Source organism: Chelonia mydas, chromosome 1, assembly GCF_015237465.2.
Source record: "Chelonia mydas isolate rCheMyd1 chromosome 1, rCheMyd1.pri.v2, whole genome shotgun sequence".
Lineage (NCBI taxonomy): Eukaryota > Metazoa > Chordata > Testudines > Cheloniidae > Chelonia > Chelonia mydas.
In genome coordinates, this window is record NC_057849.1 from 136,839,748 (window position 1) to 136,864,428 (window position 24,681).

The 24,681-nt window shown below is 44.3% G+C and overlaps 1 protein-coding gene and 1 non-coding gene across 2 annotated transcripts in view; one reads left to right on the forward strand and one right to left on the reverse strand.

The window, feature by feature from the left end:
• Positions 1–2,714: 2,714 nt before the first annotated feature.
• TRNAV-UAC lies at positions 2,715–2,787 on the reverse strand. Its single transcript has one exon. It is a non-coding gene; the product is annotated as a tRNA-Val (tRNA).
• A 12,288-nt stretch (positions 2,788–15,075) lies between these two features.
• PPEF1 (protein phosphatase with EF-hand domain 1) overlaps positions 15,076–24,681 on the forward strand; it is a 55,742-nt gene continuing 46,136 nt past the window's right edge. Inside the window, exon 1 of the mRNA XM_037901189.2 lies at positions 15,076–15,442. The gene's annotated coding sequence lies outside the window, so the exon portion shown is untranslated. The remainder of the gene's footprint in view (positions 15,443–24,681) is intronic.

The window sequence follows — 24,681 nt, forward strand, 5'->3', positions numbered from 1 at the left end:
AGTGACACAAGCACAGTAGCATGAACACTGCCCTGGCCCTGCAGTTCTCCGACGGAGACCTATGTTAGATAATGCAGGTGGGATGAAGCCTTCTTCCCATCAGTGATGATATCACCAATTACCTACTGTGCTGACCTCAGTGTTCCCCGCCATGTGTCACAATGAGGCTATTTGCATTCAGCAGCAGAAGTCTGTGCGTGGGTGGTGGCAGCAGCAGAACTGTTATTATCACAGCAGCTACCAGTACTCAGAACCACTCATCCCTTCTTTAGAGGAGGCACAGGATGCTACTCCCTCTGTCTGTTTCCCTCGCTTCCTGATAATGCTGCACACTCCCCATGCCGCATGCATCAGTGTTTCTATTCACTATTGTCTCCCGGGTTACAGAATCAAAATATACTCAGTGAAACTGGGAATCTCTCATCAGTTCTGTACCCACCAGTATACATTAACTTTGTAGAGGTCTGAATCACAGAATCATAGGGGACAAATTTTGTGGTCCTTTACTGAGCAAAACTGTCACTGAACTCCATGAAGTTTTGCTCAGATAAGGACAAAAGAGGAGGGTCCATAGAAACCAGAGATGGAAAAGACCTCTTAGGACACATCAGGCCTGATTTACACTCACACTGGCAATTCCACTGAATCCAGTCCAGATTCACACCATGAAAAGAGGATCAGACATGTCTACTCCAGCCATTCTACTACAGGAGGAGGGAACAGTTCAAGATTGCACCCTATGATCTGTTCTCCTGTGTTTATTTATCCACATAATGTTTTATAGTGCTCGTCATCACAGTATCTGATCACCTTACAAATGTAAATGGATTTAGCTTCACGACACCCCATTGAGGGAAGTATTCAGTGGTGGTTAAAAAAAAAATTGGGTAAACTAACCTAAACTCAACTTCATATTCCCCAAATGAGAAGATAAATTCCACAGTCCCCAACTGAGAAGTGGGTAACCTCAGTTTATCTGAGTTAACCTTTGACTACACTACTGAAAGTATTATTACCCCAGTTTACAGATGGGGAAACTAAAGTGCACAGAGACTAAAGCCCAAAAATTTATCAGCTGGTGCTGACTTTGGGTACCCAATTTGAATTGCTTTGGAACTGATTTTTTGAATTGCTTTGGAACTGAAGGTGCTGACCACTTGTAACTTCTGTTTATTTTGGTTGACTCTGCCTACCTTATTCACGTTGAGTAGCACTTGAATCCACAAATATTCCTGTTGACCTCATTGGGGATCACTCAAGAAATGAGGTGTTACTCAATGTGACTGATATTATCAGAATCTGGCCCTACATGGAGGCTATCGGTGCTAATCACTATTAAAAAGCAAAGCCTCAGCTGGCCACCCAGAATCCGTAAGCACTTTTGGCCTTACAAACTTACCTGAAGTAATACTCAGTGAATGTCTGTAGAAAAGCTGGGAGTAGAACACAGACCGCCTGACTCCCATGCCACTGCTTTAGCCTTTGTATAGATATTTATACCCATGCAAAGAGGGTTTAAAGTGCTACCAAATCAGAATGGTTGTGTCTGATACACACCTGGCATAGGTGTAAATGACACACAAGGTGCAAGACAGAGGAGAATCAGGCCCAAGATCACCCTTCCTCTCATGCTAGGCTTCTTCCCCTAGATATTCCTCAGTTTGGAATAATTCCCTCTGGTATATTCTCCAGGGAAGAATGGTTCACTGGTATATTTTCCAGTGCTAGGATTGCTCCTTATGACACAGAACATAATCTGTGGTCTATGGATCAGCAGTTGTCTACAAAGCATTTATGCCACAGATGGCTAGTTGGTCATATGATGATGGCTCTCCTCCTTATTACCAGCTGCAAAAGTACACTAACAGAAAATGAAATGCATTAAATGCTTTCCTAATAATTCTTTGACATATAAACTCTTGCTGTAGGTGTCCCTGGGAATTTACAAAAGGAAGTCAAATAGGAGGAGAGGTGAGTCACTATTAGAGCTGGCCAAAAAAATTTGAACCAGTGTTTACTGAAAATTATCTTTTTTTAAAAACCCATTTTTTTCTGAAAAATAACAGACATAGCAGTAATTCCTTTTTTCATTATTAGACATTTGCCTTTTGAAAAAGAGACTTTTTAATCGTTTTTCTTTTTATCTAAAACATTCTTGAAAATGTTGTCAAACTATTTCCTTTCCCGGAAACCCTGTGTTTGATCAACTAAACAATTCGGTTTCAAATTTTGATGACAAACGTTTTGCAAAGATTGTTTTAAAGGAAAAATGAGTCAATTTCAAACCCTTTGCAACAAGACCCGAATACAAAGTGTGTTCGTAGAATCACGAAACTGGACGGGACCTGGAGCGGCCACCCAGCCCAGTCCCCGGCACTCGTGTTCATTTTTTGGCAAGCCCTCTCTGCACGGCGCAGTGTCACAGCTAGACACCCGCTGCACTAGGGGCAAGTCTGCCAGACACCTTCGTTACCTTCCCAAGGCAGGAAGAGGAGCTTGGCTTGCACGGCGCTGGCTGCAAGCCGCAGACCTGCCCCCTTGGAGTGCATGCTGGCTGCAGCGTCACAGGTCCCAGACCTCAATCTGGTTTATTTATTTAGAAATGTTACTATAAATTCTCTCATTAATTAAATCCCCAGCCTGGAAAAACGGGAAGAGTCTAACTTCCCCCTTCCCCAGAAGGAAAACAAAGCCAAAAACAAAGCCACAGGCTTTGGTTCCACTGGGGCTCGAACCCAGGACCTTCTGCGTGTAAAGCAGACGTGATAACCACTACACTATGGAACCGCCGCATAGCTACAGTCCGCCGTCGCCGCCTTTGTGCAGGAAGACACCGCAAGCCTCCGGCTCCCCGCCCACGCCGCGAGAACTAGCGGCTGCTGGCCCGGGCGCGCGGCGCCTCCCGGGAGCCGAAGCAGGAGCCGCCGGGCGAGCGCGCGGGGCGGGCCTCAAAGCCGGCCCTGTGCCGAGCGCGTGGCGCCCCCTTCCCCCGGCGGCGGCTGCCCGCAGCCCTGGGGGCGCGCGGCTTGCTCCGGGCCGGCCCGTGCCGCGTGCCAGAGAAGGAAGCGGCCAGGCACGACCCGAGTGGCACCGGGCGGGTTGTTGGGAAGGAGCCACCTGGCTCCAACAACGAACCCTGCCGGGCCTGGAGCTTCCCTTCGGCCGGGGCAGCGCGCAGCCCAAATAGACGCGGGTTTTTACTGGCGTCGCCCCTGCAGCGTCTGAAAGGCGAGCGTGTCACATTTGCGTTTCTTAGGTGACTGGCCCAGGGCGGTGGAGACCGATTGCGCCTGGCGTATTGGAAGGCTCAAGGAAGGAAGAAGGTGTCCGGCAAGCCATTTCGCAGTGATCATTCAGCGCCCACAGCCAGCTCCGGGTGCAGCGCCTGGCTCTTCCCGCCCCGGGGAGCGTAGGGTCTGACATGCCGGTGATCCAAGGGTCTCTGTAGGGGCATTTAGCACGACGGACGCGGCTGTCGCTGGGTTTATACATGAGCGAAACCGAGGCCCGCAGAGGTTTCGTGGCTGCCTCAAGCCAGTGGTTGAACAAAAATAAATTTCTACTTCCTCTTCAGAACGTTTGCAATTCAAATGGCATTTCTAGCAACCAAAGGGGTCACGTCCACACTGGGGACTGTGCTGGCTGTTCCAGATATAGCCATTTTTCAGCATGGTCCTGGTCAGGAATCTGCACGACAGGACGGGTGTTATTTTCTGAGAATCATGCTGTAGTCGATCCCCAAAGCACTTAATAAATTTAGCGCTGTTTTGTAATGCGGTTCAAAGACCAAAATCCCTTTTACCCGTGCCGATCAGGGAAAGCGGTAGAACCCTTTGAGCCATATTTTTTCAGAGGCAATGAAATACTTTTCTTGAACACACTTCGGGGGGATGTGGGGAGCACTTGATCCTACACCCATTTTATAAAACTATAATATAATTACCTACACGACTGGGACAGCATGAGTAGGAGGGTGAAACTTCCCTATCCACACTAACCAAGGAGATGGTTGTTGACCTGGGTTGTAGCACTATTGTGTTTAAACACAGTAATAATTTCACTCAGTTCTCTAGCGTGAACAAAGCCACAGTACTGTGCATGAGTGCTGAGGGTCCTGCAAGGAGTTACATGTGACATTAATTGTAATGGAAGTCAACAAGATTACTCACCTGCATAGCAGTTCAGCATGTGTATGACTATTTGTAGCATTGAGGGCCTATGTTGTTTGTGCCTCAATGCAGATTTTCATGACATGTCTGAAGGAGCAATTAAGAAGTATTTAACATTTTTAATTCACACATTTTAATGTTTTAATAAATTCTTCAGCCCTGGACTATAAATGCTTTGAAGGGGCAGTAACAGTAAGTAGAAGGGTGGGGGGAATCAAGCTTTGTTTAATTGTCTGTTTAAAAATGACACTGTCAGGACTGACAACTTTGTTTTTATTTGCAACCTTAGTTGTATACATCCTGCCAGTCCCTTGCTTTGCTTATTTGCTCTATTCTTGAGAACAAGAAGAGAACAGATTCTTAAATTGATATATTTCATTTCAATACCCAGCATGCTGACAGAATGGTTAAGGGCAGGATGAGCGTAGTGAGCTGCTGGAAGCGGTGCGGGCCGAGGGACGTACTGGCCGCTGCTTCCCGCAGCCCCCATTGGCCTGGAGCAGCGAACCGCGGGTAGTGGAAGCCATGATCGGCCGAACCTGTGGATGCGGCAGGTAAACAAAACAGCCCGGCACGCCAGGGGCTTTCCCCGCACAAGCGGCGGAACAAGTTTGGGAACCACAGATGTATTGCTGCTTTTTAAAATCACTTTTTCATTGGGAGGAAAACAGCGGTCATATATTTTCTTTGGCGTAGAGGATAGGTCTTTTTTAAAAAAGGGTAATAAGGAAATGGGTAGAATTTGTCAGTCTTGTATAGTGCCCCTTTAAGAAGTTGTGAGATAGTCCAGAATGGATCCAAAGTAGGGGTTATTATGATTTATCCTAACAATAATTATGTAGTACATATTAGTGATTGAATTTGTTTGCGATCGTTAAGAAAACAAACCAGATATATTTGCTTTCTAAAATCTGCGTAAAAATATTAAGCATTTTCCTTTAAATGACAGAAGTCAAAAAAGGTAAAAGAGAAGCCTAAAACTGTGTTCTTTAACCCATCCCATTTTGCCTCTTGTTCTAATACATAAGATCTGCCGTATCCAAGGACACTGCATGCTAGGGTACCTAAAGGATAAATTATCACCTTAACTGTGAGGCATCTGTTTTTTAACTAGATCGTTACTTTTACTTTGATACGGGTGTGTTTTCAGTGAACACAAACAATAAGTTGAAGGACAGACAAGAGCTTTGGAGGTGCCATTTTCTTACAATGTAGCTTTGAGAATATGTCTTCTGTCAGTAGAGGGCTCTCAGTGCTCACTTCGATGAGTTGCTCATTCCCTGTAGTTCCTGATGCTCTCCTTACCCAACTAACTGTTCCAAATCTTTATGGTATAACACAAGTTTGTGTAGGTACAGTGAAACACAATCTGTAGGTATTCTGAAATACCCCTTTGCAACACTGCACCTTTGTAACATTTTTTTAGTGCTAGCTAACACACCTCAGTAAAAACATGATCCTGTAAACACCTGTATTTGTGCTTTGCTTTTCTACCATGAGTAGTCCAATCAAAGTCCATATCACAGTAGTAAAGTTCAGGATGTATTTACAGGACTGGCACCTAAAAATGTAATTAGAAATGCCATGACTCAGGATTAAGAAGGTCAGGAATATGTTATTCTTCATTAGCACAAGGGGCAGAAAACTCTAAAATTTAAGTTTGTTTACATTTGTAGTGAAGCATGTATGTCTTCATTTTTTTTTGTTATTAATGTTTTCTTTAAGTAACTTACGATGTACGATAATTGATTGTGACTAGGAAGAAAAGTGTTAGAAGTTCATTTTTCATTAGGTGTAATTTCACAATAATAAGGGGAAGGGACGGGGAGCAAACAACTTCATGCTTCTCTTGCCACATGTCCAATGGCTGCAAGTACTAGCTGGCAGATCCAGTTTTAGAAAACAAACCAAAAACACACTTTTAGGGACTGGCTAATCAGTTACTTTTAGTATTAATAGTTTGAAGAGCCTATTAATAATTATACTTTAGCTCGCACAGGAGGTAAGTATCGTTATCCCCATTTTACACATGTGGAAACTGAGGCACGGGGTGGGAAGGCCCAGCTATACAAAGAGTCTTTGATGCCTAAATGTCAGATTTATATGCCACTGTGAGCCACAAACTCTAACTCTGGAGGCACCTAAACTCACTCAGTGCCTAAATTTTTGCTGCAAAGTTCACCGAGGCACCTAAGTTTCTGCATCCTAACGCATATCTTACACCTAAGCCCTAGAGGGATCCTCAAAACAGGGGAAGATGAGCAGAGGAGTGCCTGTATCACCTGCAGGGCCTGATGCGATAGATGTGCTCAGAGCATACGTAACTCCACACAAAATGGGCAGGAGGAGGCAGCAGCAGCCTCCCTTATAATCTTTAGCCCAGTGGTTAAAGAATGTCATCCAAGATGGGGGAGAGCCTGGTTCAAATTCCCCATTTTCCTGATGAGGAATGAGGATTTGAACAGGAGTTCCCCACCTCCCAGGGGAGTGCCTGAAGCATGGAGTCCTCCTCATGCTCTTTCTGGCTCGCTGCATATTTAAGTGTTTAATAGAAAGCAGAACAGCTTCAGAGGGAGAGATGGAGAGGGAACCGCCTCAGAATGTGCCACAGCCCACTGCAGTCATCTGAGAGGGGGGAGCCCCGGTTCAAATCCCTCCTCCTGCAACACCTTTGTGGGTCTGGGCTGTAGTGGCTTGGTCATGCAGGAAGGCTGTGACTTGAGTCTGTGAATTAAAACCCAGGTTTCAGGCATCCCAGTCCAGTGCCCTCTCCACTAGGCTGTCCTTCTCTGGTAGTGTCAGTTCCTGTGCCGCTGTATCCATCTTCATCTCTCTCTAAAATGTGTTGACTACCAGCTATCCTTTAGCGCAGGGGTTCTCAAACTTCATTGCACCGCGACCCCCTTCTGACAACAAAAATTACTACACGACCCCAGGACGGGGGACTGAAGCCTGAGCCCACCCAAGTCCCGCCGCCCTGGGTGGGGGGGCCAAAGCCTGACCCCGGCGCCCTGGGTGGGGGGCTCAAAGCTGAAGCCCAAGGGTTTCAGCCTGTGGCAGGGGGCCTGTAATGTGAGCCCCACCACCCAGGGCTGAAGCCCTTGAGCTTGGGCTTCGGCCCCTATGTGGTGGGGCTCAGGCCTTGGCCCCAAACCCTAGCAAGTCTAAGCCATCCCTGGCAATCCCGTTAAAACAGGGTTGTGACCCACTTTGGCGTCCCAACCCACAGTTTGAGAACTGCTGCTTTAGTGATTAACTCTCATGAAAAGTACCTTCAGTACCTTAAAACCACTTTTTTTTTTTTTTTAATTTCAGTGGTTCCTGGAGGCCCCAGTAGAGATGAAGGATTGTTTGCCAGGCACACTACACACATACACACCCCAAGGCCCTGCCCTGAACAGTTTACAATCTAAGTAGACAAGACAGACAAAAGTTGGGAGGGGAGACTGAGGCACAAAGACAGTTGAAGTGACTTGCCTGTGGTCACAGGGGAGATGAATGGGTGAGGTGGGACCAGAATCCACATCTCTGACTCCCAGTCCAGTGTACTGTCTAATGCACCACACTACCTTGTCCTACATTCAAGAAAAGGGTACTAAAATTGGATTAGACTTAGTTAGATTCAATGGTATTTTATGAGGGGAAACATCAAAGTACTGGAATAAATATTTTCCCAGAGTCTTTTAACATGGTACCCTTTGAAAATATCCCCTCACCTTTTTTTTTTGTACCATATGTGGTGTGATTTAAGGCAAAGGAAATCTGAGTTTAATGTACTCAGGGAGGCATGTACTCAAAATGTCTGTGTGTGGGTATCTGAACCTCAACATTAGTTTAATTTGTCTGTTTTTTAGTTTCCATTTTTAAAAACTTGAATGCAGATGTTTGGTATTATCTTGGCAATGTCACGTGATCTTCAGACTTTGATGGATTTCATCTTTCTAGTGTAGTTTCCTACTGAAAAGTCAGAGGAATGCTTTGAATTTTTCTTTCGATTATTGTGATAATAGTATGTACCTTTCAAGTGAAGAGGGAGTTTGCATTAGAGATATGAATGCATGTCTATGCTCTCCCTCAGTAGCTGTTTTTGAAAGTGAATTATTATGTAAAATCATTGTTAGATCTCTTAATCTAAATAAAAGCTACATCTTTTCAAGATACAAAAAGCACCAAGTACCTAAGAAACCTGTTATGGGAGATTAAAAGTAAATTGGGGGTTTAAGGGGTACAAAATTGTACCTTTGGGTCTCTGTCTGTAGTTTGGAGATAATGTTTTGCTTTTTGGCATTCTGATGGCTTAAATGTTTTGGCCCAGTTTCTTCTTTTCAATTTCAAAGCCCCACACCTTTGTGACTGAATACACCCGTGTATTCACATCCATAAGAACTTAAGAACAGCCATACTGGGTCAGATCAAAGGTCCATCTAGCCCAGTGTCCTGTCTTCCAACAGTGGCCAATGCCAGGTGCTTCAAATCAAATCAGGTAATCATCAAGTGATCCATCCCCTGTCACCCATTCCCAGCTTCTGGCAATCAGAGGCTGGGGACACCATCCCTGCCCAGCCCGGCTAATAGCTATTGATGGACCTGTGTTCCATGAAATTATCTAGGGGTTTGTTTTTTTCAAAACCCTGTTATAGTCTTGACCTTCAAAATATTGTCTGGCAAAGAGTTTCCCAAGTTGACTGTGTGAAGAAATACTTCCATTTCTTTGTTTTAAACCTGCTGCCTATTGAAAATAAAGTCAGAGGTTTTGGTTTCACTGGGGCTTGAACCCAGGATTTTCTGCATGTAAAGCAGATAGGCTAACCACTACACCCTACGTAGCATTGTAATAATCTTTGTACAAAATATGCCTTTTGAGGTATCATCTGAAAACTAACAACTCACTGGTCAATAACATTGTGATGAAATGTGTGTAGCACCATTATAGGTGAAGTTATAAACATAAGCTGAAATTAGGTCTGAAATGTGTTTTACCAGACATGTCTGAGTAAACTCGTTTCTCAGAGACAAGCTGATGCCTCTAGCCAGGTGTCATAAAAGCTGATGGCAATCACCTGTCAAATGACCATTCTTTGGGAAGTAAGAGGGGCAGGGAAAAACTGATCTGCTTTTTAGCAAACAACAGCATGGAACTTCTTTCACCTCCAGCCTCCTTGTCTACATCCTCACAGCAGAAATGAACTTTGTCTAGGGATAATCCTCAGGAAAATGCATTTCAAGGGAGGACAGGACTATAACTGCAAAAGCAAAAATAACCCTAGGTATCTCTTCCTATGTATCTCTCTTTTCTTTTTCACCTAAGACAACAAAGGAAGCAGCCATTTGACTCTGGGAGAGATCCTGACCTGAAATTTGGTCAGCCCTGTTGCTGGGGACATGAGGTAAGAATTTTATCTTGAACCAAGTCTAGTTAGTTAAGCTTTAGCACTAGAAATCATTTTATCTTTATTTCTTTTGTAACCATTTCTGACTTTAATGCCTTGTACTTGTACTCACTTATAAAATCTCTCTCTGTAGTTAAACAAACTTGTTTTATTCTTTAATCAAAACGAATCTGGTGTTGTCGTTAAACTTGTCTGTGTGGTAACTCCATTTAAAGTAGCAAACTGTTGGACATTGACCCCTTACAGGGGCAACGGACCTAAAATATTTGAACTGTCTGGGAAAGGGCTGGACAGTGCAGAACACATATTTTGAGGGAAAATCTGGGACTGGGAGTGCTTTGGGGTTACCCTGCAAGTGGTAACCAAGGCGGGTGGAAGCCGGAGTGTGGTTGGAGTGTGCTGGCAGGCTGCAGCTATACACAGACACTCGGGGTTATGACATTCTGGGGTGTAATCAGGACCAGTGAGGGGTTGTCACCACCTGCCCTGCAAGTTGGGGTGCCTCACAATACTTTGCTGCTGTAGCTCCCAACCTGGGCCCCTCACAAACAGTCAAACAACATGCCAGTCCACTCTTCCCTTCTTGTTTTTTTCCCTTTTATTGTGTGATTGGATGGTAAGGCCTCCAAGTGTGTATTGGAAAACGCCTCATGTGCTTCGGGATGCTGTTAAAATAATTATTTTCTGAGTTTTGTGGGAAAATGGGATAAGAAGAGGAAGAACTTGGTCAGAGCTCTGAAGGAGCACGCTCTCTCTGACTTGTGGTCATAGTCCATCCCTGAAAAATATCAGTTAAATCACTTTGTCACTGGAGCCTCTCAGAGATAAGCCTGTAACTAAATTTGACTTATGTTGGTGACATGCATGCATGATAATCTGTTTAAGAACTTAGTTTTGGAACACTGTGTGGAACAAAAAATGTACATTCATGATGACAACATGTATGTCATATTTCAGGTGGATGCAATTGTAAGATTACCTAGTCTTTGCACAAGCAGCATTTATTGATAGTTGTTCGTGTTACACTGACTCTCTCATTTCAGATATAGGTTGTTGCCTACTAGCTGTTTCAAGAATCCGCTCTCAGTATAAGTCCATTAAGGCACTGAAAGGTGCATGGTATACGTTATGTTCAGCAAAAGGGCATATGCCTGGCCCTGCTTATGGAAGTTGTATGTTCTGCCTGCCATGCTTAAAAGGGGGAGCCACTTTGTTAGGTTGGAACCTATGTGTAGGGACTGGAACATAGAGGGGGTTAACCTGGAAACTGCATTCACTTCTGTTTCCTCAATTTGGATGGTATCATGATCCTGTTTGGTAATTGGAGAGGTGGCGCAGACCATTCCCTTTATCAAGTTCCCACTAAGACTAGTCACACCAGACCACTAAGACAGAGAACAAGGGACTTTTATGAATTGTATTTCTGGGGGGATTCCCATACCCATAGCCCCCCTGCTGAGCCCCAACCACCTTCACCTGGATCCCTGCAGGTCCCATTGCCCCTGTACTAGAACCCCACAATGAGCCCTTGTGCATCCAGATCTCCTACTGAGCTGCCCACATCCAGATTGCCCCACACAGAAACCTCTCACCCCACACCTGGATCCCCCCACACTAAACTCTTCCACACTTGGATCCTGCTGGGCTGAGCCTGCCTACCCACACCTGCACAGGGGCAGGGCCCGGGGTGTTTCTGGGGCAGGCCCAGCCCTTGCACTATGTCAGGGTCAGGTACAGTCTCACTGCCATGTCCCTGTATCTGCAGAGGTGGAGGCTTCAGGGTGATCTCCCACCTCAGTGCTGCCAGTGGCCTGTGCTCCCCACCACAATGCTGGAGCCAAATAAATTTTACTTATTGACAAATAAATTTTGCAGAATTTTAAAATATCATGTGCATAATTTTTAACGTTTTAGCACAGAAATTTTAATTTTTTGGCGCAGAATTCCCTCAGGACTAGAATAGAAAGCGGACAGACAATGGATGTTTGTATCCTATGGAAGCTAACAATTAAGGATTTGATCCAACTCCCACTGAAATCAAAGGAATCCTGTCTAAAGACTTCAGTGAAAGTTGAGCTAAGCCCCATATCTTCTTCTTTTGAAATATTAGAAATTGCTCACATGCATGAATATATCACATAGAGTAAATATTTGATAAATAACACATACCACCAGAGTGTAGTGAAAAGAGGTTGTGTAATGTATTTTTACTTGCATGTATTTTGGAACAGAATGATCATACGTAAACGATTAGATACTGTAACTCTGAGGGAAAGTGTATACTGTCAAAAAAAATTAAAACTCTTTAGGGTGACATAAAATCATCATCTCAGGGTATGTGTGTGTGTGTTTATTTATTACCCAACCTTTATTATGACAGGGACAGTAACATAAAACAGATTTAGAAAATAGAAGTGTGTGCATAGGATATGAGAAAAGCCACAAGAAGTCAGCCCAATAAATTAAGATGTAAACTAATAAATTTACAATATAATTTGCTTCAGTGTTCTGCCACAAAATAATTTTACTTAAATATACTTTAAAAATATACCATTCTACCACTAGGATTTTACTTTACGTTGTAGGGTCTTATATATAGTTCTCAAGAGGTGACTTGATACAGTGTACAAGAAACTTCCTGGGGAGAAAATACCAAGGGAAGCGGTGGATTCTCCATTCTCAGATCAAGACTGGTTGCCTTTCTAGAAGATATGCTTTAGCCAAACACAAATTACTGGGCTCAATACAGGGATAACTGGATGAAATACTATGGTTTATATCATACAGGAGGTCAGACTAGATGATCTAATGGTCCCTTCTGGCCTTAAACTCTGTGAATCTACGGATTGACTACAAAACAAAATCAACTGATGAAACCGTAGGCACATTTTGATTTATAAACCGAGTTTAATTTAGAGTTTTTGGGGCCTCATCATGAATTCCTTTTTCACACAAAATTCTTACTGAAATCAAAGGGAGTTTTGAGAGACAGGAAAGAGATCAAGATTGAGCTCAGTAAAGCCATGGCTTTAAGAAAGACAGACAGATTTTATTTTATTTTTTTAGACTTGGGGGGAAAACAGCTCTGAGGGAAATTTTAAGGAGGCAGAATATTGCTATCCAAATTGGAATTTGTTTAGGACCTTATGTTTGAACACTGCTGCTCTTAGAAAAAGTGTCATATAGGTCTTTAATGACCACAAGTGGCCAGGACCTTAGTTTCACAACTCATCTGAAAAGATTTTAATAGTGTTTTGTGTAAAATCTTTAAAAGTTCTTACTACCATTTGGTTCCCTTTTAAAATAAATAAAGAGTTTAGATTCCTGAGCAGTGGCATGACCAAATTTTAGGTATTGGGAAAGGTGCTGTTGATGATCACTTTTCTTACCCAGGAGAGCGAGGAAGTACTATACATATCTTGCTTTACCCTGTGGGACTAGCCGAGAGCTTTGAGAGGCCCTGCATCAGGGGTGGGCAAACTTTTTGGCCCAAGGGCCACATTGGGTATGGAAATTGTATGGCGGGCCATGAATGCTCACAAAATTGGGAGTTGCGGTGTGGGGTGGGTGTGAGGGCTCTGACTGGGGGTGCAGGCTCTGGGGTGGGGCTGAGGATGAGGGGCTGGGGTGCAGGAGGTTGTTCTGGGATGGGACCGAGGGGTATGGGGGGTGGGAGGGGGATTAGGGGTGGTGCAGGGGGTTGGGGAACAGGAAGGGGTCAGGGGTGAAGGCTTTGGGGGGTTCTTACCTCAAGCAGCTCCCCGAAGCAGTGGCATGTTCCCCCTCCAACTCCTATGTGGAGGCACAGCCAGGTGGCTCAGCGCGCTGCCCGTCCACAGGCGCCACCCCTGCAGCTCCCAGTGGCCATGGTTCCCAGCCAATCGGGGCTGCGGGGGTGGTGCTTGAGGAGGGGGGCAGCATGCAGAGCCTCCTGGCTGCCCCTATGTAGGAGCAGGAGCGGGGACATGCTGCTGCCTCTGGGAGCTGCGCGGAGCGGGGCAAGCCCCGGACCCCACTCTCTGGCAGGAGCTCGAGAGCCAAATTAAAATATCTGGAGGGCCGGATGCGACCCCCAGGCTGTAGTTTGCCCACCCCTGCCCTAGATGTATGAAGTTTGTTAATAGGTCTGGGCATGTGTGGATTAGGCTCATTAGCCCAAAGCCTGTATTAAATTGCACTAGGACACTCCAATATCAGAAATGTGGTATACTAGAATCAGGTTGCTGAGTAATAGTCACTCCCTGCTTTTAGCAGCATGTAAAGCTCTGATGTCCTCAAGCCGTGACACCATGCTATGGTTAAACAAAAGCAGAATAATTTTTAATTCATAAAGAATCATGGCATGCACATTGCATTGTGCTTAGGATCTGAATTAGCCCCCACAGAAGAAGCATTTCTAGAGCTGTTGCAAATCGTGTGTAACCACACAGGAGAGCAGAATATAGATCATTGAGCCTAATTCAGTCTTCAGTTACTCCAAATTTATACCAGTGTAACTTCACTGAAGTCAGTCTGGATTTACACCAGTGTACATGTAAGTCAGATCATGGCTTACACAGGAAAACCTATGTAGGGGCCAAGAAACCTGCAGAGTTTCCTCTGAATTCCTTATTCAGAGCAGGGAGGAGGGTCTGACACCCTTCTCTGGAAGCAGCAGGGGATTTGGCCTCCTGAGATCCTAGCAGACCTTGTGGCACCTTAGAGACTAACCAATTTATTTGAGCATAAACTTTCGTGAGCTACAGCTCACTTAGTCTCTAAGGTGCCACAAGTACTCCTTTTCTTTTTGCGAATACAGACTAACACGGCTGTTACTCTGAAACCTAGCAGACCTTGAGGATCTACCAAATGCAGTGTGCTCCCTCCTAGCCTCCTACAATTCTCTAGGCTGAAAGGGCTTCTTTTGGTACGGCTGCTTCTGGAATGCCCCCCAGCACACCTTCCCACACTCTTTAAAGGTGGATTTTGAAGCCGAGATTTGCTCAGCTCAGGAGTTAATAAACCTGAGGCTGTTAATAAAGCCTCAGCTTGTAGCAAGTTCATGTAGAATTGGGGACGATGTGTCCTACCATGCCCCCACTTGCCCCACATGTGCATCTCTGACCCTATCTGATTTCCCCACTCTGCCTGGGTTGGGGAAACAATGCACTGGTCCACTCTAAACAGTGCATGTATTTAGCTTACTGAATGTATTTAGTTTATAGGCATTTCTGTGAAGTTCCTCAACATAGTTGTTGAGTGCCTCACAATAACAAAGTATAATTGTTTTCTAAAATATTCCAGCACTAACTGACAGACACAATGTTATACTGCTAAATGCAGTTAGCAGTCTGTGTCTCTAGCTGGGACCTTACATTGGTGCTCACAGCATAGGAGGACCTAAGCGCCCTGTTATATTGTGTGTACTAGTGCTGCTCAGATGCAAATTGTTGTTTCATAGTCACTGTGCAATGGCTGTTCTGGAAAGTGATCATGTGACTTCAGATTTGAAGCAGATAACTTCGGCACATCCTTTCTCCGTTTGAGATTCATAGTGCATAGTGACAACACAGCTCCAACAACAGCATGCGTACAGTTTAGCTCTGTGTCTGCAGCCCTGTGGTCCCATAATAAGCTGGAAGATGGAAAGCAGCTCTTTGTGTTATTGTATTCATTTTTTAAGCAGGGCTTAAAAGATTTCCTCACAGGAAGCTGTGTAAGTGCAAGGAGGGCACCAGTATTGCAGTCTGTGAGCCTCAGAGCCCTAAAGGGAACCAGAGTACCTATTCTCCTTCAGATCTGCACCCCTGTCATGTTGTCTGGTTCCAAAAAGAGACTGCTTTTTTATTCTCCTGAAGACACTTTTGTGGAAGCCCTCTGCATTGCTGCAGCAGAAGAAAACAGGTAATTTCTTTGAGGGGAAGGGGTTAAGATCACTTTTAATTCACTTTTAAAAAAAGCAAATTAACTGCATCACAGCTTTGTGCAGTGAATGACAGGATGTGTATGGTAATATAGATTATTTTGCTTACTGCTGTGATAAAAATCAGAATGGTTCATCTTAAAAAGTTTAAAATTGATTGTACCAGCTATCCAGAAGTTCTGAGTAGATGAGAACAGAGTGCTTTGTGATCTGAAGTTTTGGAACATATTACACTTAATTTTTTGTTAGCAAAAATACTATACTTTCCACGATCCATAGGAATTTGGTGTTGACTTTATTGGCTTTCAGATAGCTTACTACATTTGTTCCCTATTAGTTCCTGGCCTGGTCTTTGAGATGCATCACCCATAGCAATGCACAGAAATAGTTCAGTCAATTCAATATTGACCCTAGCTTCCTATCCCTAAACAGGCTCAAGAAATTAACTGGCTGTTACATGAAATATTTATTTTTATTTACGATATATTGAACAGAAAGTACCAGTATTTGATTTCTTCCATTCACATATATAGTCACTGCAAATCACTTAAATAGAGATGCTAATCATGCCTTGTATAGTAGACCTTATCAGATAAAGAATCAGTAGATAAAATACTTATTGCTTTTCATAGGCTATTGTTTACATCCTCTTCTTCTTAACTTAAAAGTCATCGTTTTCAGGTACATCACTGTTGATTTTAAGGATGTAATCTTCTGAAGTTCTGAGCACCTTCAACTTCCATTAAACCAAAGGGAATTTGAGTGTGTTTAACAATATGCAGAATCAAGCTATAAATGACTTATTGCAGGTTTTCTTCAATCTTGATTATAGATAGGGCTCTACCAAATTCAAGACCATGAAAAACGTGTCATGGACCGGGAAATCTGGTCTCCCCCTGTGAAATCTGGTCTAGTGGGAAAGCAGTATTTCTCAAATTGGGTACTCTGACCCAAAAGGGAGTTTCAGGAGGGTTGCAAGGTTTTTTATGGGGGGTCACAGTATTGCCACCCTTACTTCTGCGCTGCCTTCAGAGCTGGCCAGTCAGAGTGCGGCAGCTGCTGGCTGGGCACCCAGCTCTGAAGGCAGCACTCCGCCAGCAGCAGCGCACAAGTAAGGGTGGCAATGCCCTACCATACCAAGCCATGCTTCTGCGCTGCTGCCTTCAGAGCTGGGCATCAAAAGAGTGGCGGTGGCTGACTGAGGGCCCAGCTCTGCAGGCAGCGCCGCCTCCAGCAGCAACACAGGAGTAAGAGTAGCAGTACTGCAACCCCCCCTACAATAACCTTGCAACTCCCCCCCCCAATCCTTTTTGGGTCAGGACCTCTACAGTCACAACACCATGAAATTTCAGATTTAAATAGCTGAAATCATGAAATTTACAATTTTTTAAATCCCATGACTGTGAAATTGATCAAAATGGACCATGAATCAGGTAATAATAGTATTCTTCTCTTAAACTATGGCAATATGTGTAGGTTTCTCCAAGGGCAATAGCATCTATAGTGGACACATGAGAGGTTTCTCTTATGAATATCCCATCACCCAATGTATTTTCTTAACTATTTTTAAAAGTCCTGTTTAAAATTACTTATTCATAACAAGTGGGTTACATGCATAAAATGTGCAAGAAATGGGTCCTGGAGACTGAAGTTTGGATCCAGATCCTCCTGAAGTTCACGGTTGGTCTAATCCCAGGTTTTGGCACCGCATACCACTAGATAAAATAGCCACTGACTAGTATAGTGGATGCAAATACTATACAAAACAATAAAAAGAGGTAATGTTACAGAGCCAGAAGGCTTAATCATAGTTACATAGAAAAATTTGAGTAAATTAACACTGTGCAACACAAAGGATTATAGTGATGATTTTCTTTCAGTGAACCACTAGGATTTCATTTTATTCCAACCCCTAAGAAAAATAAAATAAAATTACTCCTAATTTCACCATGTCTATCCCACCAGGCTCCAGGAAATATCACTTAGTAGTGTGGTTTGATAATAAACAATATCATCTACAAGGGTCTCAACAAGAGGTGCTATACTACACAGAAGTGCTCAAATGTCACAGCGTTGGACGTGGTATAATTTCCTTGATAAACAGGTATTTTTCAGGGGTTAAGGTACAACAGTGATGAGGGCCATATACTGTATCTGTAAGTACCTAGACAGATAATATCCTGAATCTCCAGTGTCTTATTTAGCCTCTCTTAGAACAGATTTCAGGAAAGGTTTCCAGATGTTATAAATTTTATCCTATCAAGATCAAGCCTATCATTTATGTGTACACTAGTCCTCAATTCCATGGAAAAAACTCTAACTGAAGTAGTCTTCCACAAGCACTGGTGGAATGTTTAATGAATCAAAATATAAGCAGTGCCAAAGCCAGACCTCTAATGAGAAATGTACAACCTCAGACGCTCCTAGAAAATCCATCTCCCTCTCATAATTCATCAAACCACAGATGTTTTTCTAACAAATGTTATTGAAGGACGTCATAAATACCCTGTAATAGAAATACAGATAGGAATGGGAGAGAGAAAGGAGAGGACTTGCACAATGGGAATGTCCACTGAAACAACCTGCAGGGGAAGTACAATGTAGCATAAATTAAGCTGCATCCCAGCAGGGATCCTGTCCTGATAAAAACCAGTACAAACCTTCAATCTTCATTTATGAAAGTGAGGAAGAAACAGAAGGAACAAGCAGGGCAACAGTGATAGGCAGTGCTTAATTTGTAATGAAAGAGGTGCTGGGGCTCAAGCAATTTTTTTTTTATTTTCATAACTGACACATCAAGCCCAGAGGCACTGGGGCTATGAACTGCCAAGCCCAGAGGTGCCGGGGCTGTGAACTGCCAAGCCTAGAGATGCCAGGGCTAAGCCCTGGCAAAAATTAAGCCCTGGTGATAGGGGAAGAGTGAGAGGTAATAGGCTAGTGGCTTTCATTTGTATGGCTTTTGGATCCTCAGGCCTGCTCTGTCTTATATCTGGCAGCCCATGGGCTCATCAGCTTATATCATAACTAATACAGTGCTGCGAATATATGCTGTTTTTTATAAAACAGGTGCACTCCCTGCCCTAAAAGCCTTGCCATCTAATTTCATTAAAAGTCAAACATGAGTTTTCAAATGTGCCCACTAGTTTGCGTGCTTTAGTTTTGGTGTATACACTTCAACAGTGTATACCAGTTACCAGCCAGCCTTCACAAAGAAAACTGCATTTATTCTTAGGGTAAAACCATTACAGAGACAACATAAAAAATCAATAAAAGAACCTACTTGCATGTTAGATGCTTACCAGAGGCCACATCAGCTCCAATATAGGACTTTGGTAGGTGTCAGTCTTTCCACATCCTGATTGGACAGTTCAGCTGTTTCTTTATAGAGCTCAGGCCTAGAGTGTATCTCCAGGCTCTGGGAACAGATAATCACCTAGTCAGTGGCCCTTTCCTCAGGATGTAGCTTCAAAAGTCTGGGGTTTTGCATAACTGGGGTTGTGCACTTTGCATTAACCGCTCCCCAGAGACTCCCCAGGAAACCTGCTTACCCTTATTGTCCCAAAAGTTGTTCTATTGTCTGCCTTATGGAAGCATGTTTTCTTTAAAAACAGCAGCTAGAATGCTAACTATCCTATGTCCTGCTTTTTCATATGATTTACTGGTATCCTAGAAACTCCTTTTGAAACAGGAAAGCCCTAGTTTTTCATTTCGTCAGTAAAATTGGTATTATTTTTTTTGTTTTTGTTTGTTTGTTTAAGACACATTGCTACACTGGGTAATATTTGCTCAGTATTTATCAGGAGTAAATAGTCCAGTGGAACTCCTTTTCTGTTCTAAATAGGTTGCTACTTCATCACCATGGTACCTGAGCACCTTCCAGCGGCCTGTTAAGTGTTGTGACTAACGTGTCATATGTGGCTTGTTCTCTCTCATTTTTCCCCCCAGTGAAATAACTATATATACAGAGTTGGTAAGATTTTGTGTTGTGGGGATTCTTTTTTAATGTACTCACTGCTTTAAAGGCAGATCAAGTGCCAGGTGCACTTCTTCGGAGTGGAAGGTGGTGAGGTTTGTGATAATCCTTAGTTCCTAGGGGAGCTCGCTCCCAGGGGAGTTTCAGACTGGTCTCAGAGAAGGCTGTCTCCTGCACAAACAAACTTTACCCTTATTGTAGAGTGTTCTGTTGTGCCAGAGGAGTGGAGTTGTTGACCAGTCTTCATTTTGGAACATTAGGCAATCTTTTAGATACCCTGGGCCCAGGCCATTGAGCACCTTGAAAATAAGGATCGAAACCTTGAACTTGACTTGATATTCTATGGGAATCCACATTAGAGAGTGGAACACAGATTAGATGTGCTCACAGTAGCCTTTGTTGCAGAGAAGTGCTGCAGTGTTCTGTATTAGCTGGGGTTTTGTAAGTGATGAAGGATTCATTACCTGGAATATTGCACTGTTGTAGTCCAGTCAAGAGGAGACAAAGGTGTGAATAACCCTAGGCCAGATCATCCTTCACCAAGATGGGATGGAGTCTCCTAACCAACTAGAGATGATGAGAAGCATTACTCGGGGATGTTGCTATGTGAGAGCTTAGCATCAGCAAGGAATCCAGAAGCACTCATAGAATCATAGAATCATAGAATATCAGGGTTGGAAGGGACCTCAGGAGGTCATCTAGTCCAACCCCCTGCTCAAAGCAGGACCGATCCCCAATTAAATCATCCCAGCCAGGGCTTTGTCAAGCCTGACCTTAAAAACTTCTAAGGAAGGAGATTCCACCACCTCCCTAGGTAACGCATTCAAGTGTTTCACCACCCTCCTAGTGAAAAAGTTTTTCCTAATATCCAACCTAAATCTCCCCCACTGCAACTTGAGACCATTACTCCTTGTTCTGACATCTGTTACCACTGAGAACAGTCTAGAGCCATCCTCTTTGGAACCCCCCTTCAGGTAGTTGAAAGCAGCTATCAAATCCCCCCTCATTCTTCTCTTCTGTAGACTAAACATCCCCAGTTCGCTCAGCCTCTCCTCATAACTCATGTGTTCCAGTCCCCAAATCTTTTTTGTTGCCCTCTGCTTGACTCTTTCCAATTTTTCCACATTCTTCTTGTAGTGTGGGGCCCAAAACTGGACACAGTACTCCAGATGAGGCCTCACCAGTGTCAAATAGAGGGGAACGATCATGTTCCTCGATCTGCTGGCAATGCCCCTACTTATACATCCCAAAATGCCATTGGCCTTCTTGACAACAAGGGCACACTGTTGACTCATATCCAGCTTCTCGTCCACTGTAACCCCTCGGTCCTTTTCTGCAGAACTGCTGCTTAGCCATTCGGTCCCTAGTCTGTAGCAGTGCATTGGATTCTTCCGTCCTAAGTGCAGGACTGTGCACTTGTCCTTGTTGAACCTCATCAGATTTCTTTTGGCCCAATTCTCCAATTTGTCTAGGGCCCTCTGTATCCTATCCCTACCCTCCAGCGTATCTACCTCTCCTCCCAGTTTAGTGTCATCTGCAAACTTGCTGAGGGTGCAATCCACACCATCCTCCAGATCATTTATGAAGATATTGAACAAAACCGGCCCGAGGACTGACCCTTGGGGCACTCCACTTGATACCGGCTGCCAACTGGACATGGAGCCATTGATCACAACCCGTTGAGCCCGACAATCTAGCCAGCTTTCTATCCACCTTATAGTCCATTCATCCAGCCCATACTTCTTTAACTTGCTGGCAAGAATACTGTGGGAGACAGCGTCAAAAGCTTTGCTAAAGTCAAGGAACAACACGTCCCCTGCTTTCCCTTCATCCACAGAACCAGTTATCTCGTCATAGAAGGCAATTAGATTAGTCAGGCATGACTTGCCCTTGGTGAATCCATGCTGACTGTTCCTGATCACTTTCCTCTCCTCTAAGTGCTTCAGAATTGATTCCTTGAGGACCTGCTCCATGATTTTTCCAGGGACTGAGGTGAGGCTGACTGGCCTGTAGTTCCCAGGATCCTCCTTCTTACCTTTTTAAAAGACGGGCACTACGTTAGCCTTTTTCCAGTCGTCCGGGACTTCCCCCGATCGCCATGAGTTTTCAAAGATAATGGCCAATGGCTCTGCAATCACATCCGCCAACTGCTTTATAGATTCATAGATATTTAGGTCAGAAGGGACCATTATGATCATCTTTAGCACTCTCGGATGCAACGCATCTGGCCCCATGGACTTGTGCACGTCCAGCTTTTCTAAATAGTCCCAAACCACTTCTTTCTTCACAGAGGGCTGGTCACCTCCTCCCCATGCTGTGCTGCCCAGTGCAGTAGTCTGGGAGCTGACCTTGGTCGTGAAGACAGAGGCAAAAAAAGCATTGAGTACATTAGCTTTTTCCACATCCTCTGTCACTAGGTTGCCTCCCTCCTTCAGTAAGGGGCCCACACTTTCCTTGACTTTCTTCTTTTTGCTAACATATCTGAAGAAACCCTTCTTGTTACTCTTAACATCTCTTGCTAGCTGCAACTCCAGGTGTGATTTGGCCTTCCTGATTTCACTCCTGCATGCCCGAGCAATATTTTTGTACTCATTCCTGGTCATTTGTCCAATCTTCCACTTCTTGTAAGCTTCTTTTTTGTATTTAAGATCAGCAAGGATTTCACTGTTAAGCCAAGCTGGTCGCCTGCCATATTTACTATTCTTTCTACACATCGGGATGGTTTGTCCCTGTAACCTCAATAAGGATTCTTTAAAATACAGCCAGCTCTCCTGGACTCCTTTCCCCCTCATGTTATTCTCCCAGGGGATCTTGCCCATCAGTTCCCTGAGGGAATCAAAGTCTGCTTTTCTGAAGTCCAGAGTCCGTATTCTGCTGCTTTCCTTTCTTCCTTGTGTCAGGATCCTGAACTCGACCATCTCATGGTCACTGCCTCCCAGGTTCCCATCCACTTTTGCTTCCCCTACTAATTCTTCCCGGTTTGTGAGCAGCAGGTCAAGAAGAGCTCTGCCCCTAGTTGGTTCCTCCAGCACGTGCACCAGGAAATTGTCCCCTACATTTTCCAAAAACTTCCTGGATTGTCTGTGCACCGCTGTATTGCTCTCCCAGCAGATATCAGGGTGATTGAAGTCTCCCATGAGAACCAGGGCCTGCAATCTAGTAACTTCTGCGAGTTGCCGGAAGAAGGTCTGGTGGTCTATAGTAGACTCCCACCACGACATCACCCTTGTTGCTCACACTTCAAAACTTAATCCAGAGACTCTCAGGTTTTTCTGCAGTTTCATACTTGAGCTCTGAGCAGTCATACTGCTCTCTTACATACAGTGCAACTCCCCCACCTTTTCTGCCCTGCCTGTCCTTCCTGAACAGCTTATATCCATCCCTGACAGTACTCCAGTCATGTGAGTTATCCCACCAAGTCTCTGTTATTCCAATCACATCATAATTCTTTGACTTTGCCAGGACTTCCAGTTCTCCCTGCTTGTTTCCCAGGCTTCGTGCATTTGTGTATAGGCACTTGAGAACCCGCTGATCGCCCCTCTTTCTCAGTATGAGGCAGGAGCTCTCCCCTTTCACGCGCTCCTGCTCGTGCTTCCTCCCGGTATCCCACTTCCCCACTCCTAAACTACAGACTGAATTCACTGATTGTGGGTGTGTACCTTCAAACAATGGAGACTACAATATAGTCTAGTGGCAAACTCTTCAAAATGCTTTCCTCTGCCCACCCATGTCTTGCTTGGGTTCAGCTTCCATCAGCTGTTCTTCATCCATGAGCTGATATCAAAGCACTAAGCCAGCTTGGTGGTAGTGGTGAAGAATAAGTAGAGCTGTGCTGATCTGCATATTGGTGGCATTTGAGTCCAAGTAGTCTAGTTCACCTAGCAGCTTCATGTAAACATTGTGTAGGACTAGAGAGAGAGAAAAGATCTTTGTGGAACTCCACAGATGAGTAACCTAGGGATTCAGGTGCAGTTTTCCATTGCTATTCTTTGGGTGCATCCCTACAAAGAGAACTCAAACCATTTTAGTATACTCAAACCAGTATTTCCCTCTCAGCTGAGGCAGGAATATCTAATGGTTGAAAGATTTGAATGTTGCAGAGACATCCGGGAGGATGAGAATGGATGTCACCACCCACTGGCAGCAGATGATCATCTAAAAGTTTTTCCCTTCCATGCCCTGGCTTGAGTCCAGATTCTGCTGGGTCTAGAATATTAGATTCAATTAGATAAGCTTGCAGTTGGCCTTTGACTAGTTTCTCTGAGCTTGCTCAGGAGCAGAAGGTTTGACACTGGTGATAATTAGCAAGAACTGGAGTATCCAGAGTGGGTTAGTTCAGGATCATTCAGATTTTTGCATGTTTGAAGGAGGAAGAGACAGTTCCTTTCCTGAAGATGGCATTGGCTATTTCAGTCAGGAATGGCACCAGTTGCTCATGCCTATCTTACACCAGTCAGAAGGGGCATAAGTTGGATTTACAGGTCTTGGGTCAAGACTCTTTAGGGTGTCCAGTACTTCTCAGTGAGTGAATGTACTGAACTCTTGGAATGCAGGTGGGCTGTTAATTGGCCAAGCGGATCCATGCTGTTTAAGAAACTTCCTGAAAGTGCTTGTGCATGAACTTTTCAGCAAAATAGAATGATGGTCTTTCGCAGTGCCTGCTGCTCAGCTCGGATGCAGGGAGTAAGCATTCAGAATGGATGAAGCAGCTCCTTCAGGTTGGATTTGGCAGCTTCAGTGGAGGCTGGTAGGAAGACCATGTCCAGGATCAGTGTAGGTTTGGAAAAATTCTGTGTTTCAACCTATATGTTTCAGCCTTCATTTTCCATCATAGGTGCTCAGGTTTCTGCCTCGCTCTCATTCATCTGGCACAGAGGTGTCTGAAAACCAAAGAGGCAATGGGAAGGAATGGGCCTTTTGGGGGAGAATATGTCAATGTTTGAGGCTGGTATACAATTATGATGATTCACAACATCTTTAACAACTTGTCCTGTGGGTGGAGTGTTGCACTCCTTTAGCAGTTTGATGGAGTTGAAGAGCCATCATGGTTGTATGGGTCTTTCTTGATACCTAGGAGCTGGGAGTGCTCTGATTACCGCCTTAGTGAGATTGTGGTCTGTCCAAGATGGAGGCTGGGTTGTGATATCCTTGATATTGACATCTAATTCGAAAAACAGGACTTAGATGTGATTGGCTGTGTCAGTTGGACCCATAATGACCTGTGAAAATCCTAGGAAGGCACGTTAG